We start from the raw sequence: 11,475 nt of genomic DNA, 5'->3' as shown, positions 1-11,475 counted from the left end.
GATGTAGTAATGGAGGACAAAAAATTGGCAGATGAACTTGAGTATTTTGCATCAGTCTTCACTTTGGAAGACAGTAGCGGAATGGCAGAAATGTGAGCGTCAGGGATAGAAGTGAATGTTGCTGCTATTACTAAGGTGAAGTGGCTTGGGAAATGTCTGAAGCCACAAGAACCAGGTGGACTGCACCCCAGGGTTCTCAAAGAGGTTGCTGAAGAGTTGTGGAGGCAATAGTAATGATATTTCAAGAATCACTGGAGGACTTTGCAAATGTCACTTCTCTCACTGAGGCTGTAATATCTAATGAAAGCTCTTTCAAAGAAGCACAAGAAAGGTAATTATCGGCCAGTTAGGCTGACTTCAGTGGTTGGAAAGATGTTGGGAGTCCATTATTAAGGACGAGATTTCAGGGTACTTGAAGACACATGATAAAATAGGCCAAACTCAGCATGGTTTCCTGAAGGGGAAAAGCTGCCTGATAAATAGGTTGTAATTCTTTATGAAAATACCAGACAGGATAGACAATGGAGAGTCAGCCAATCTTCTATCCATGCTAGTATCTTCCCTTGGGCTCTTGCTAAGTAGCTTTTGATAAGGTGCCACACATAAGGCTACTTAACAAGAGCCTGAGGAAAGATACTAGCATGGATAGAAGATTGGCTGATTGGTAGGAGGCAAACAATGGGAGTAAAGAGGACCTTTTTTGGTTGACTAGTGGTGTGCTGCAGGGTTAAGATTACTTCTTTTCACATTATTTATCAATGATGGATGAAGGGATTGATGGCTTTGTGGTCAAGTCTGCAGATGATATGAAGATAGGTAGAGGAGCAGGTAGTGTTGAGGAAGCAAGGTGTCTGCAGAAGGACTTAGGTTGGAAGAATGGGGAAGACGTGGCAGATGGAATATGGTGTCGGGAAATGTATGGTCATGCACTTTGGTGGAAGGAATAAAGGCATAGACCATTTTCCAAGTGGCGAGAAAATTCAAATATCAAAGATGCTGAAGGACTTCGTTGTCCTTGTGCAGAATTTCCTAAAAGATTAACTTGCAGATTGAGTAGAGGCAAGTGCAATGTTAGCATTCATTCTGAAAGGGCTAGAATATAGAAGCAAGGATTTAATTCTGAGGCTTTATGAGACATTGGTCAAACTTCACTCAGAGTACTGAGAGCAGTTTTGGGCCCCTTATCTAAAAAAGGTGTGTGGGAATTGGAGAGGGGCCAGAGGAGGCTCACAAGAATGATCCCAGAAATAAAGGGGCTAACACATGAGGCTCATCTGATGGCTCCGGGCCTGTACTCACTGGAGTTTATAAGAATGAGGGAGAAATCTCATTGAAACCTTCTGAATTTTGAAATGTCCATATAGAGTGGATGCGGAGAGGATGTCTCCTATATTTGGAGAGTCTAGGATCAGAGAGTACAGCCTCAAAATAGAGGGATGGAAGTCATTGCCACAGATGGCTGTGCAGGACAAGCCATTAGGTATATTTAAGAAGTTTGATAGATTCTTGATTAATGAGGACATTAATTCTTGATTAATAAAGGTTACAGGGAGAAGCAGGAGAATAGGGATAATAAATCAACCATGATGGAATGATGAAGCAGGCTTTGTGGGCCAAGTAGTCTAATTCAGCTCCTGTCTTATGGTCTAATACGCCAAGTCAATAGACTTGTCATTCTCAACTCTAATGGACACAGAAATATAGCAGATCAAAATATACATTCTTTTTGAGAGTTTTCTAATCTTTCTGTTAGTATCTCTAATGGAAAAATGTAAGACTTGTTAAATTCCAATAAACTTCACAAGATTCAGTGGGGGCAGAGTTAAGTGACCAATGAGATCCTCAGACTGTTGCACACAGGGCAACTACTAAACCAACCAGCACAGCTATTAAACTGAATGAACTGACTGTTGTCCAGCAATTTTCCTTGACAGAGAAGATCTTAGACATCCATTTCAGTCAGTCCAGTCACAAAGCCCTAACAGTACATTGCAACACATAGTGAAGATACTATAAGATAGGTTTGAAGTAGTACCTAAGTAGCGCAAAAAGAGATTTTTTTTAAAAATGACGTAGTTTACATATGTTTATTATCCATTCAGAAATCTGATGGTGGTAGGGAAGAAGCCCTTGAGTGTGTGCCTCCAGGCTCCTATGTGTTATCAATGGGACTTGGGCATGTCATATGTGATGGAGGTCCTCCATGACAGAAGCTGGGAGGCTAGTACAACTTGGCAGAATATTCCACACATCCATTACTTTTCTGAGTATGGGAAAGAATTTGCACATTTGTCCTGCAGGTGAGGGAAAATAGGGAAAGGAAGTGATCGAGCAAGGAGAATGAGAAAGTTAGCATTACTCTGTCGCAGCTTCAACAATTGGATTTGATATTGCCTATGTGAGTCACGCACGTGGGTACTCTAGCTTCCTCCCCCATCCCACAAGTGCACCAGCTGGCAGGTTCATGGGTTCCTGTAAGTTACCCCTAGGGTAGGTGAGTGGTGGGAAAATCAGAGCAGAGATGATGGGCATGAGGAAGAAAGGACTATCAAAAAATAGTCGGGAACATGTTTGATGTGATCACTCCAAGAATCAGCCTTGATTCAATAGGTCAAATGTCCCATGCATTGTCAAGAAAAATGAGAGATTCAAGAGAAAAATTGGAGGGGGATTGGGAAGGGAGGGTAAAGGAGTGTATGTACTGGGGGAAGAGTGCACTGAGGGCAGGAGGGAGAATGGGGAGAGGAAGAAATGGTAGTTTATGAGTCAGGGAGAATGCATTGTTTGGGAGAAATCTTAGTGGAGATGAAGGACCCTGTTCAACAGTGGTGCTGGAAGCCATGATGAATTCCCACAATAACACCCAGAGGCTGGCAGACATCTACTTTTGTGGCAACAGAATGCTGAAAGACCCAGCATGACGTTTGGACTGCCCAGTGTTGAAGAGGGGCAGAATGGAAAGAATTGGTTAATGATCTAAGCACAGTGCAAATTTCCCCGTGCTCCTTAGGTTCATGGTTTCTGGGCTAAGCAATAGTTTCACCTTGTTTCACATGCTCTTAAATCTCCTTAGTCCACAGGAGAATCTACCAGTTCAGAACCTGTGAGAAAGCTCTCCCCTCTGTGAAGTTAGTACCAGGGTTACCCTTTTCCCTCCACCACAGCTGCAGCTGATTTCTGACAAGTGGCGCAGTACCAGCCGACACTACCTCTGATTTAGCAGCAAAATCATGCCTAGTCTCATGCCTTGAACTGATGGATTTGTGTCAGAGAAATGACAGGACAGACTCGGTCTGGCTCTGCTAGATCCTGTTAGGGAACAAGCATGGTGCCAAAAGGAGAGAAGGTGACTCTGATTACAGCAAATGCATCTTGTAAGTCAAAAAGTTATAGGTTGAGGGGCAGCTGAATGTGATAAGGAGCAATCAGCTATAATTACTCTGTCTTTTGTGATTTCTGCATCTCCTGTACCCATGACTTCTGCCATGACAATTCTAATGATGGACAGGACTGTTTCTTCTGAGGAACTGAGCCATTCGAGCCACCCATTTGTAAAGGGAATGCTATGGTTGGGTACATTTCCTCCGACAAGGGAGTGGGGTTATATTGGTGAATTATTGTGCAATTGACCTCGCAATGAGATTGCCTCATAGTTTGTAGAAGCTCTGAGAGGTTACGTGTTAACATTGAAATTCTGTTTACATGAGAAACAGTATTGGGACAATCAGATAATTTAAAAAATTCTTGATAGAAATCATGTCTAATAAGTTGGGATGTATTAAATACCAATGTGTGAGCTTAGTGTTGCAGCTGAATGTGTGGGAGATGAAGATGCATTCACTGGCCCCGATCATGTTTGAACATCATCTTGCATTGAATCAAGTCTTTGTGGTGTAACTCCAGCTCTGACTAATAGAAGGTGAATCTGTGAAATTCATCGTACATTTGAACATAAAAGCCATGTCATTGGGTATATTTAATGCAGAAGCTGACGTGTTCTTGATTAGTAAGGGTGTCAAATTTTATGGTGAGCGGATGAGAGAATGGGGTTGAAAGGGAATATAGATCAGCTATGGTCTAATCTTGGGGTAAACCCAACCCAATTCCGCTCCTACAGACTTCACGATACTTTCTGACGGCTCACACTCCCTGCACCCCACTTACGAATCTACAGTCTCTGTAAGGCAGAGACTTGTTCCCACCAAAGTCTGCCATCTTTGGCTGCTGTATTCCCCCAGCTGTGGGAAAGTGTCCACTACATGTTTTTCCTTTACGGGGTACAGGCCTGATTACTACTGCCTGGCTGCAGCTGCCTTCGGTGTGACTTTTCATGACAATTAAAGTCAATGAGATCTGAGTACAAACTATCCGTGTAATTCTTCCAAACTTCAGGCTCAACACACACGGCAAGTTTGACACAAGTCGGGTGAGGGAATGTCAGACACGAAGTAGCATGCTCACATCTAAGTAACTAGTTTATGTTTAAACTCCAGCCAAAGTCTTGAATGTAAAAATCTGGTCTGGCATTCATTATCAATAAATATACACAAAATACAAACTCAAGAAATACAAAATGCTGGAGGAACTCAGCAGGTCAGGCAGTACCTATGGAGAGGAGTAAACAGTTAACACGCCAGGCCAAGACCCTTCATAACCCTGCCTGATCTGTGGAGTTCCTCCAGCATTTTGTATGTGGCATCTATAAAAGCTTGCGTCAATAAATAGACAAGAGATAGATTTAAAAATCAATAAGATGATGCCTGGGACTGACCTTGTGAATATGCACATCCACTGAGTGTGGAAACAGTGCAGCATAGACACTGATTCATCTCATTTTCACCTACATACGGCCTCTGGGCAACATCAGCCGAAAACTTCCCCGTGCAAGTGTTCAGCTGCGTGCAAGTGCCACTTAGTTCCACCTCACCAATTTTACTGTCTTTTATACCTGGCGGGGCAGTAATGTTCTTTAACTAAATATTGGGTAATCCAAAGCCACCAGATTCAATCTCAGCCAAAGACTCTGTGCCTTGGCCGTAAACTCCATCCTCTTTCCTGAAACCAATTTTTTTTTTTTTTAAAAAGGACCAGATTATATCATCCTGCTTTGATAAAACCCAATGGCACCACTTTCACCTTCTGAATGAAAATTAGAAAAAAGTTTAAATACTGGAATTCTGAAACAACAGAAAATAATGCTGGTAAAACTCAGCAAATCAGACAACATGCTTGGAAAAGTAAATCGGCAAAGCTTCAGGATTGCAGTCCTATTTCCAGGACTGTGAGAGAGATCCAAGGAAATTTTCAAAAGGAAGGAAAACTCCTCACGTTTCTCCTACCACACCTTGACTGATTTTTTTTTCCCAGTGTTTATTGTTTTAGATGAAACCATCTCTTCATTGACAAACATTACCCAAGACTCAGTTGATTTGTTGAAAGGCCTCATCCGTTCCCATTACCTCAAGGTATGATCATTCCAAATACACTTCAGCACTCCGGATATTGCCCGACTTTACCTATGCCTTAGATGATCTGTTGAAAGCAACAGCCGTGCCTTTCCGCAGTGTACTCATGACCAGCATCCTGTCTGCTAATTTAAGATCATCCAAAACTCTGCCAGCTGGACTGTAATGGACACCAAATCTTTTCAGCCACAACCTTCCTGCACCCACGAGGAGCTCGTTGCCTCCAACATCCACCCTGCCCTCAAATTTACCTCACCCATTTCTGACACCTCCCTCGCCTTTCTCAACCTCTGGATACAGCTTATCAACTGATGTCTATTACAAACCCACAGACTCTCACAGCTACCTGGCCTATACCTCTTCCCACACTGTTACTTGTAAAAATGCCATCCTGTTCTCTCAATTCCTCCGTCTCCACCTCACCTACTCTCAGGATGAGGCTTTTCATTCCAGAACAAAGGAGATGTCCTCATTTTTCAAAGAAAGGGGCTTTCCTTCCTCTACCATCAACGCTGCCCTCAACCACATCTCTTGCATTTCATGCATGTCTGCTTTCAGCCCATCCTCCCACCACCCTATCAGGGATAGGGTTCATTTTGTCCTCACCTACCACCCCACCAGCCTCCATGACCAGCACATAATTCTCCATAACTTCTGCCATCTCCATCCACCAAACCCAGCTTGGCTTTCTCTACTGTCACAATGAGGCCACAGTCAGGTGGGAGGAGCAACACCTTATATTGTCTGGGTAGCCTCCAATCTGATGGCACGAACACTTATTTCTCGAACTTCCAGTAATGCCCTCAATTCACCATTCTCCATTCCATCTTCCCTCTCTCACCTTATGTCCTTCCCTGCCCATTGCCTCCCTCTGGTGCTCCTTCCACCCCCCCCCCCTTTTCTTTCTTCCATGGGCTTCTGTTCTCTATTAGATTGCCCGTTCTCCAGCCCTTTATCTTTCACCAACCAACATCCCAGTTCTGAACTTCTCTCCCTCCCAGTTTCACCTTTCACCTTGTGTTTCTTCTTCCCCTCCCCCTCCTTTTATCTCTACTTGTCTTTACTCCTCTCTCCAGTTCTGCTGAAGGATCTCGGCCCAAGACATCAACTGTACTTTTTCCCATAGATGCTGCCTGGCCTGCTGAGTTCCTCCAGCATTTTGTGTGTGTTGCAACCACAAGCCCGTGTGTTTTAATGCACATTAGCTCCAGAGTAAGCATTGCCTTGATTTTAAAATTCAAAGTCCACTCTGACATTATCTGACCCTGTCTATAATTTCCTCTAGCTTTAACTCACTCACTCAGATACCAGAAATGAAAGCTCCTTTAATTCTGGCTGCTGATTATCACTACATGTAACTGCTCCACCAATTACTCATTAAAACTGTCTCCTTCCTTTTCCACCATGAAGATCAATATTTTAATCACCTGGTCAGAATCTCTTTTTGCTGCTTGGTGTCAGATTTTATTTGACGTTGCCTCTAAAATATGTTTGCACTGATAACCAGGTTCAAGTTTTTAAGTAAACACATGGCTGTCATTATGAATGAATGATGAATGCTATTAACAAGGTTAATATGAGTAAAGAGGTGAGTTGAGGGGACTGAGTGAAAGCAAATTAAAATTATTAGTTGCAAGTGAGAGAATTGAGTGGATATTAGGGCAATAATGTGTTGGTGAATACCAGTAAGAGTTAGAAACCAGCAGCTGCACAGCAACACAACAAGGCCTCTTGCCTTAACACCGTCTTTCACATCTACCCTGAGAATACTCCAAATCCCAGGGATGGTGTATGGGGCAATGACATCCAGTTCCTACATATTATTAGTATTATGTGACAGAGCTATGGTGAAAAGACCATTAGGACCCCAGATACAGCATGCCTATTGAATGATTAAAAAGCTCTTGGAAAACTCAAATGTTTTGTCATGTGTTGCTTGCATTCTATCACTTTGTTTAGCTACATAATTTAGGTAGCATGTTCCAAATAAGCCATTTCAAACAGATTGACACACATTACGAATTTATGCTTGGTATGATTAGAAATATTTTAAACTACAATTTATCATTCATCTTCAAATAGCCTCTGCTATTATACACATTTTAAAATTCAAATTACTGGATAATTTTTAAAGCAAAAATCAATTTTGAATCAAAAGGTTACATTCTCTAACTATTCCAGTGATGTGTCAGCTATCACAATAACATACTAAGAAAGTGTCACAGCTACAGCTGCTTACAAAAAGTTTGGCCTTGCAAAAGCGTATAGCTGGTTTGAAGTATAAAAATACAAGCTACAGGTTTAATTATTAAAATACCCTATCCTGTTTCCCATCTTCAGTGTTTCAGATAAGAAACATGATGAGTCATGCAATTTAATACTTAGAGTGCTTTCCCTGCAGTGACAATAAGAAAGCTGCAAACTTGCTATGCAACCACGTTCACAGGCACAGTGGAAGATGACTGCGAGTAGTAAATAAGCCAGACTGCAAAGAACAGAACAGATTCAAAGTGCTCCAGCGCGCACACACACACACACACTTTTGGGTCTTGATAATCACTCCATCTCAGTTAACCTAAGTTCATCTTCCACATTTGGAAGATGCAAATATGTAATAAAGCAAATAAAGCTAAAACTGATATGCAAATCCAATGCAGTTAAATGCTCATTCATTGCATTTGTTCACTGATTATCATTTAATGATGTAAACACATGATCTATTAAAGGTGTGCTATCAACAAGAAGAGAGCCAGTGTAACTGAAATAGTACAATAATATTTGTCGTGGTAGTCCTCACAGAACACAAAGGGGAAATGAATACTAGAAAAAAAACTCCATTACATTCTAATTACTGTACAAAAACCTATGCCATTTTATGAAACCATGGACTGTTGACTCTCTACATTGGGCTGTTTACAAATTTCCTGGTTAAAACAGTTCTTTCTTGTAGCCGAAGGAAATAGAACAACTAATAGTTTTATTTTGTCAAATTAGGTGCTTGAGTCATCAAGGAGCAGTTGCAACACAACGCATCTTGCTAAACATCTCCAGCACTGTAACAAATTGTGATGTATATTCATTGTGACAAAGCATTCATACAGAAGAAAATAGAAAACATTATTACTAATTAGATCTGTTTCACATTTATTTCCAAAGTAGTACTGGTAACTCAATTTGTGGCTGAGTATGTACACTAGGTGCAAGTAGTTCTACTATTTCACTGGAACATGTCATTTTTTCAAACGTACCACTACTGATGTGGACCTGAACTCAATTTGACGACCATTACTATTTAACCCTTGATATCCTTATAAAGGTTGCGATTGATTTTTGTACTGATTACTTCAAGCACGGCCTTTAATGGGAGAGTTTAAAATTTACAATTTTTTTGGGAAAGAAGTGCATCTCAATTCCCAAAAAGTCTAGTTCATTTTATGATTATTCATTCTGGCTCTGAATAGTTTCTTTTTATTCCTTTGAATTTGTCATTTCAAGCAGCATGATTAAATCACTCCTCAAGGTTATCATAGCTGGGGGAGTAGTGGGGATAAGCTCCTACTATCCATTAAATGCTCCCAATGGCGTGAATCTCAAGTAGCCACTCACAAACAAGTCCAACTCCCGGCCTTCACGGGCAGCTTAGCTACTAAGCTTGGCTGAGCCATTCTACTGGCAAGAGAAGGGGCAAAGGAGGGTTACTGCTCTTAAAACCAGTTGTTTCAGGCAGATGTGGCTTGTCAGCAGTGGTTGCCATCTCATTGAGGAGAAGGGAAACTGATCTCAAACCTCTGCTGCCTTGAGGCTACACCCACTCATGGTAAAGGCTATGGGAGTAAATCCTGAGGAGACTATCCGGAGCTGGGTCCAAAAGGACTCCGACATTGAATTCAAGGCTGACCAGCAACTCCTGCATCACCACTGGTACCAAATGGTAGCCGTCTCTGCTGTTCCTTTGGATTCATTAGCTGCGTGGAGAGGGGGAGCCTGTTGCTTGGGCAACAGCTCACTCTCCATATCCTACTGCCCTGGCTTGCATATCATGGAGAGAGCTGGGCCACATCATCCACGGATCACCCCAACTAATAGAGGGCCTCACGATGGATTCAAGCCAGATTCATTAAACCTGTCTTCATAATTAAACCACACAAGTCCTGCATTGTACCTCCTTCAACAGCATAATATCTGCCCTGAAAATTAATGCCCTATTACTCAAAGGCACATCCAGATATTTGCTATTAAATCTCAGTCCCTCAGTTACAAATTCCGACGCCACTGAAATACTTCTTGTACATCAGTACAATCTTTCAACAGTTTGAGAAGACTGACACACAACGTCCAGTCTCCTGCTTTTCAAAATAAAACTTCCATTTATCTCAGATCAAAATCTTCAAAAATGTGTCTCACAAAATAGTGATACCTGATCATTGAACACCCCCACCCACATTCTTTTATTCGGATTTTGGTGAAAAAGCTGTGCAAGGCCAGCATCGAGAAAGCATACAGCAAGCTCCCAACTCAGCAAGCAGAAAGCACCAAGTTATTAAGAACTGGAAGATGGTCCTCACAGAGTAGAATAGGTCAACGAAAAGGCAGGTAGGATCAGTAACTGAAATAGGTTTTAGGCCCCTTTCCTCCCTCCTATGGTCCACTCATCCCCTCCCATTAGAGAACTTCCTCTCCAGTCCTTTACCTTTCTTATCCACCTGGCTTCACCTATTGCCTTCTATCTATCCTCCTTCCCTCCCCCACCTTTTTTTTTATTCTCCTTCCTTTCCAGTCCTGAAGGTTTTCAGCCCGAAACATCAACTGCTTATTCATTTCCATAGATGTTGCCTGACCTGCTGAGTTCCTTCAGTATTTTGTGTGTCAGTTTAATATATTAACTATTTTCCTTGGATCAACAGCCCAGAGCTCTGGCATCTTTGTAGTAGATACTCTATGTAGTAATTTTATGCATTGCACTGTACCGCTGCCACAAAAATAAACAGGTTTCATGTCTTACGTGAATGATGATAAACCTGATTCTGATATGGGCCTCTATTGTGGACTGAGAGTGGGAAGGGGGCAGGGAGAGGGGAATCATGGTTGGGAAAAGGTGTAGGGAGAGGGGAGGGTGGGGAGAGCGGGGAGAAGGGAGTTAGGAGGGAGGAGGGGGAGAAGGAAGCACCAGTGAGACATTCTGTAATGATCAACAAAATACAGTGACATGCAAAAGTTTGGGCACCCCTGGTCAAAATTTCTGTTACTGTGAATAGCTAAGCGAGTAAAAGATGACCTGATTTCCAAAAGGCATGAAGTTAAAGATGACACATTTCTTTAATATTTTAAGCAAGATTTTTTTTATTTCCATCTTTTCCAGTTTCAAAATAATGAAAAAGGACCTGAAGCAAAAGTTTGCGCATCCTGCATGGTCAGTACTTAGTAACACCCCCTTTGGCAAGTATCACAGTTTGTAAACACTTTCTGTAGCCAGCTAAGACTCTTTCAATTCTTGTTTGGGGGATTTTCACCCATTCTTCCTTGCAAAAGGCTTCTAGTCCTATGAGATTCTTGGGCTGTCTTGCATGCTTCTTCTGAGGTCTATCCACAGATTTTCAATGATGTTTAGGTCGGGGGACTGTGAGGGCCATGGCAAAACCTTCAGCTTGTGCCTCTTGAGGTAGTCCATTGTGGATTTTGAGGTGTGTATAGGATCATTATCCTGTTGTAGAAGCCATCTTCTTTTCATCTTCAGCTACAGACGGTGTGATGTTTGCTTCCAGAATTTGCTGGTATTTAATCAAATTCATTCTTCCCTCTACCAGTGAAATGCTCTCTGTGCCACTGGTTGCAACATAAGCCCAAAGCATGATCGATTCACCCCTGTGCTTAAGTCACTTCTCTTTAATCAGATTGTATACCCCCCCTTACTGAGGAAACATTAACTGGAATATTGTCAATCCTGAAGTGTATTTTGCCAGACCTTTATGGTAAAATGGGATATTTGGCAGATAGAAAAAAAGAGAATCAG

This window comes from Hypanus sabinus, chromosome 5 (assembly GCF_030144855.1).
Source record: "Hypanus sabinus isolate sHypSab1 chromosome 5, sHypSab1.hap1, whole genome shotgun sequence".
Lineage (NCBI taxonomy): Eukaryota > Metazoa > Chordata > Chondrichthyes > Myliobatiformes > Dasyatidae > Hypanus > Hypanus sabinus.
The sequence above is the reverse complement of the archived record's forward strand: the minus strand, read 5'-3'. Positions refer to the sequence as shown.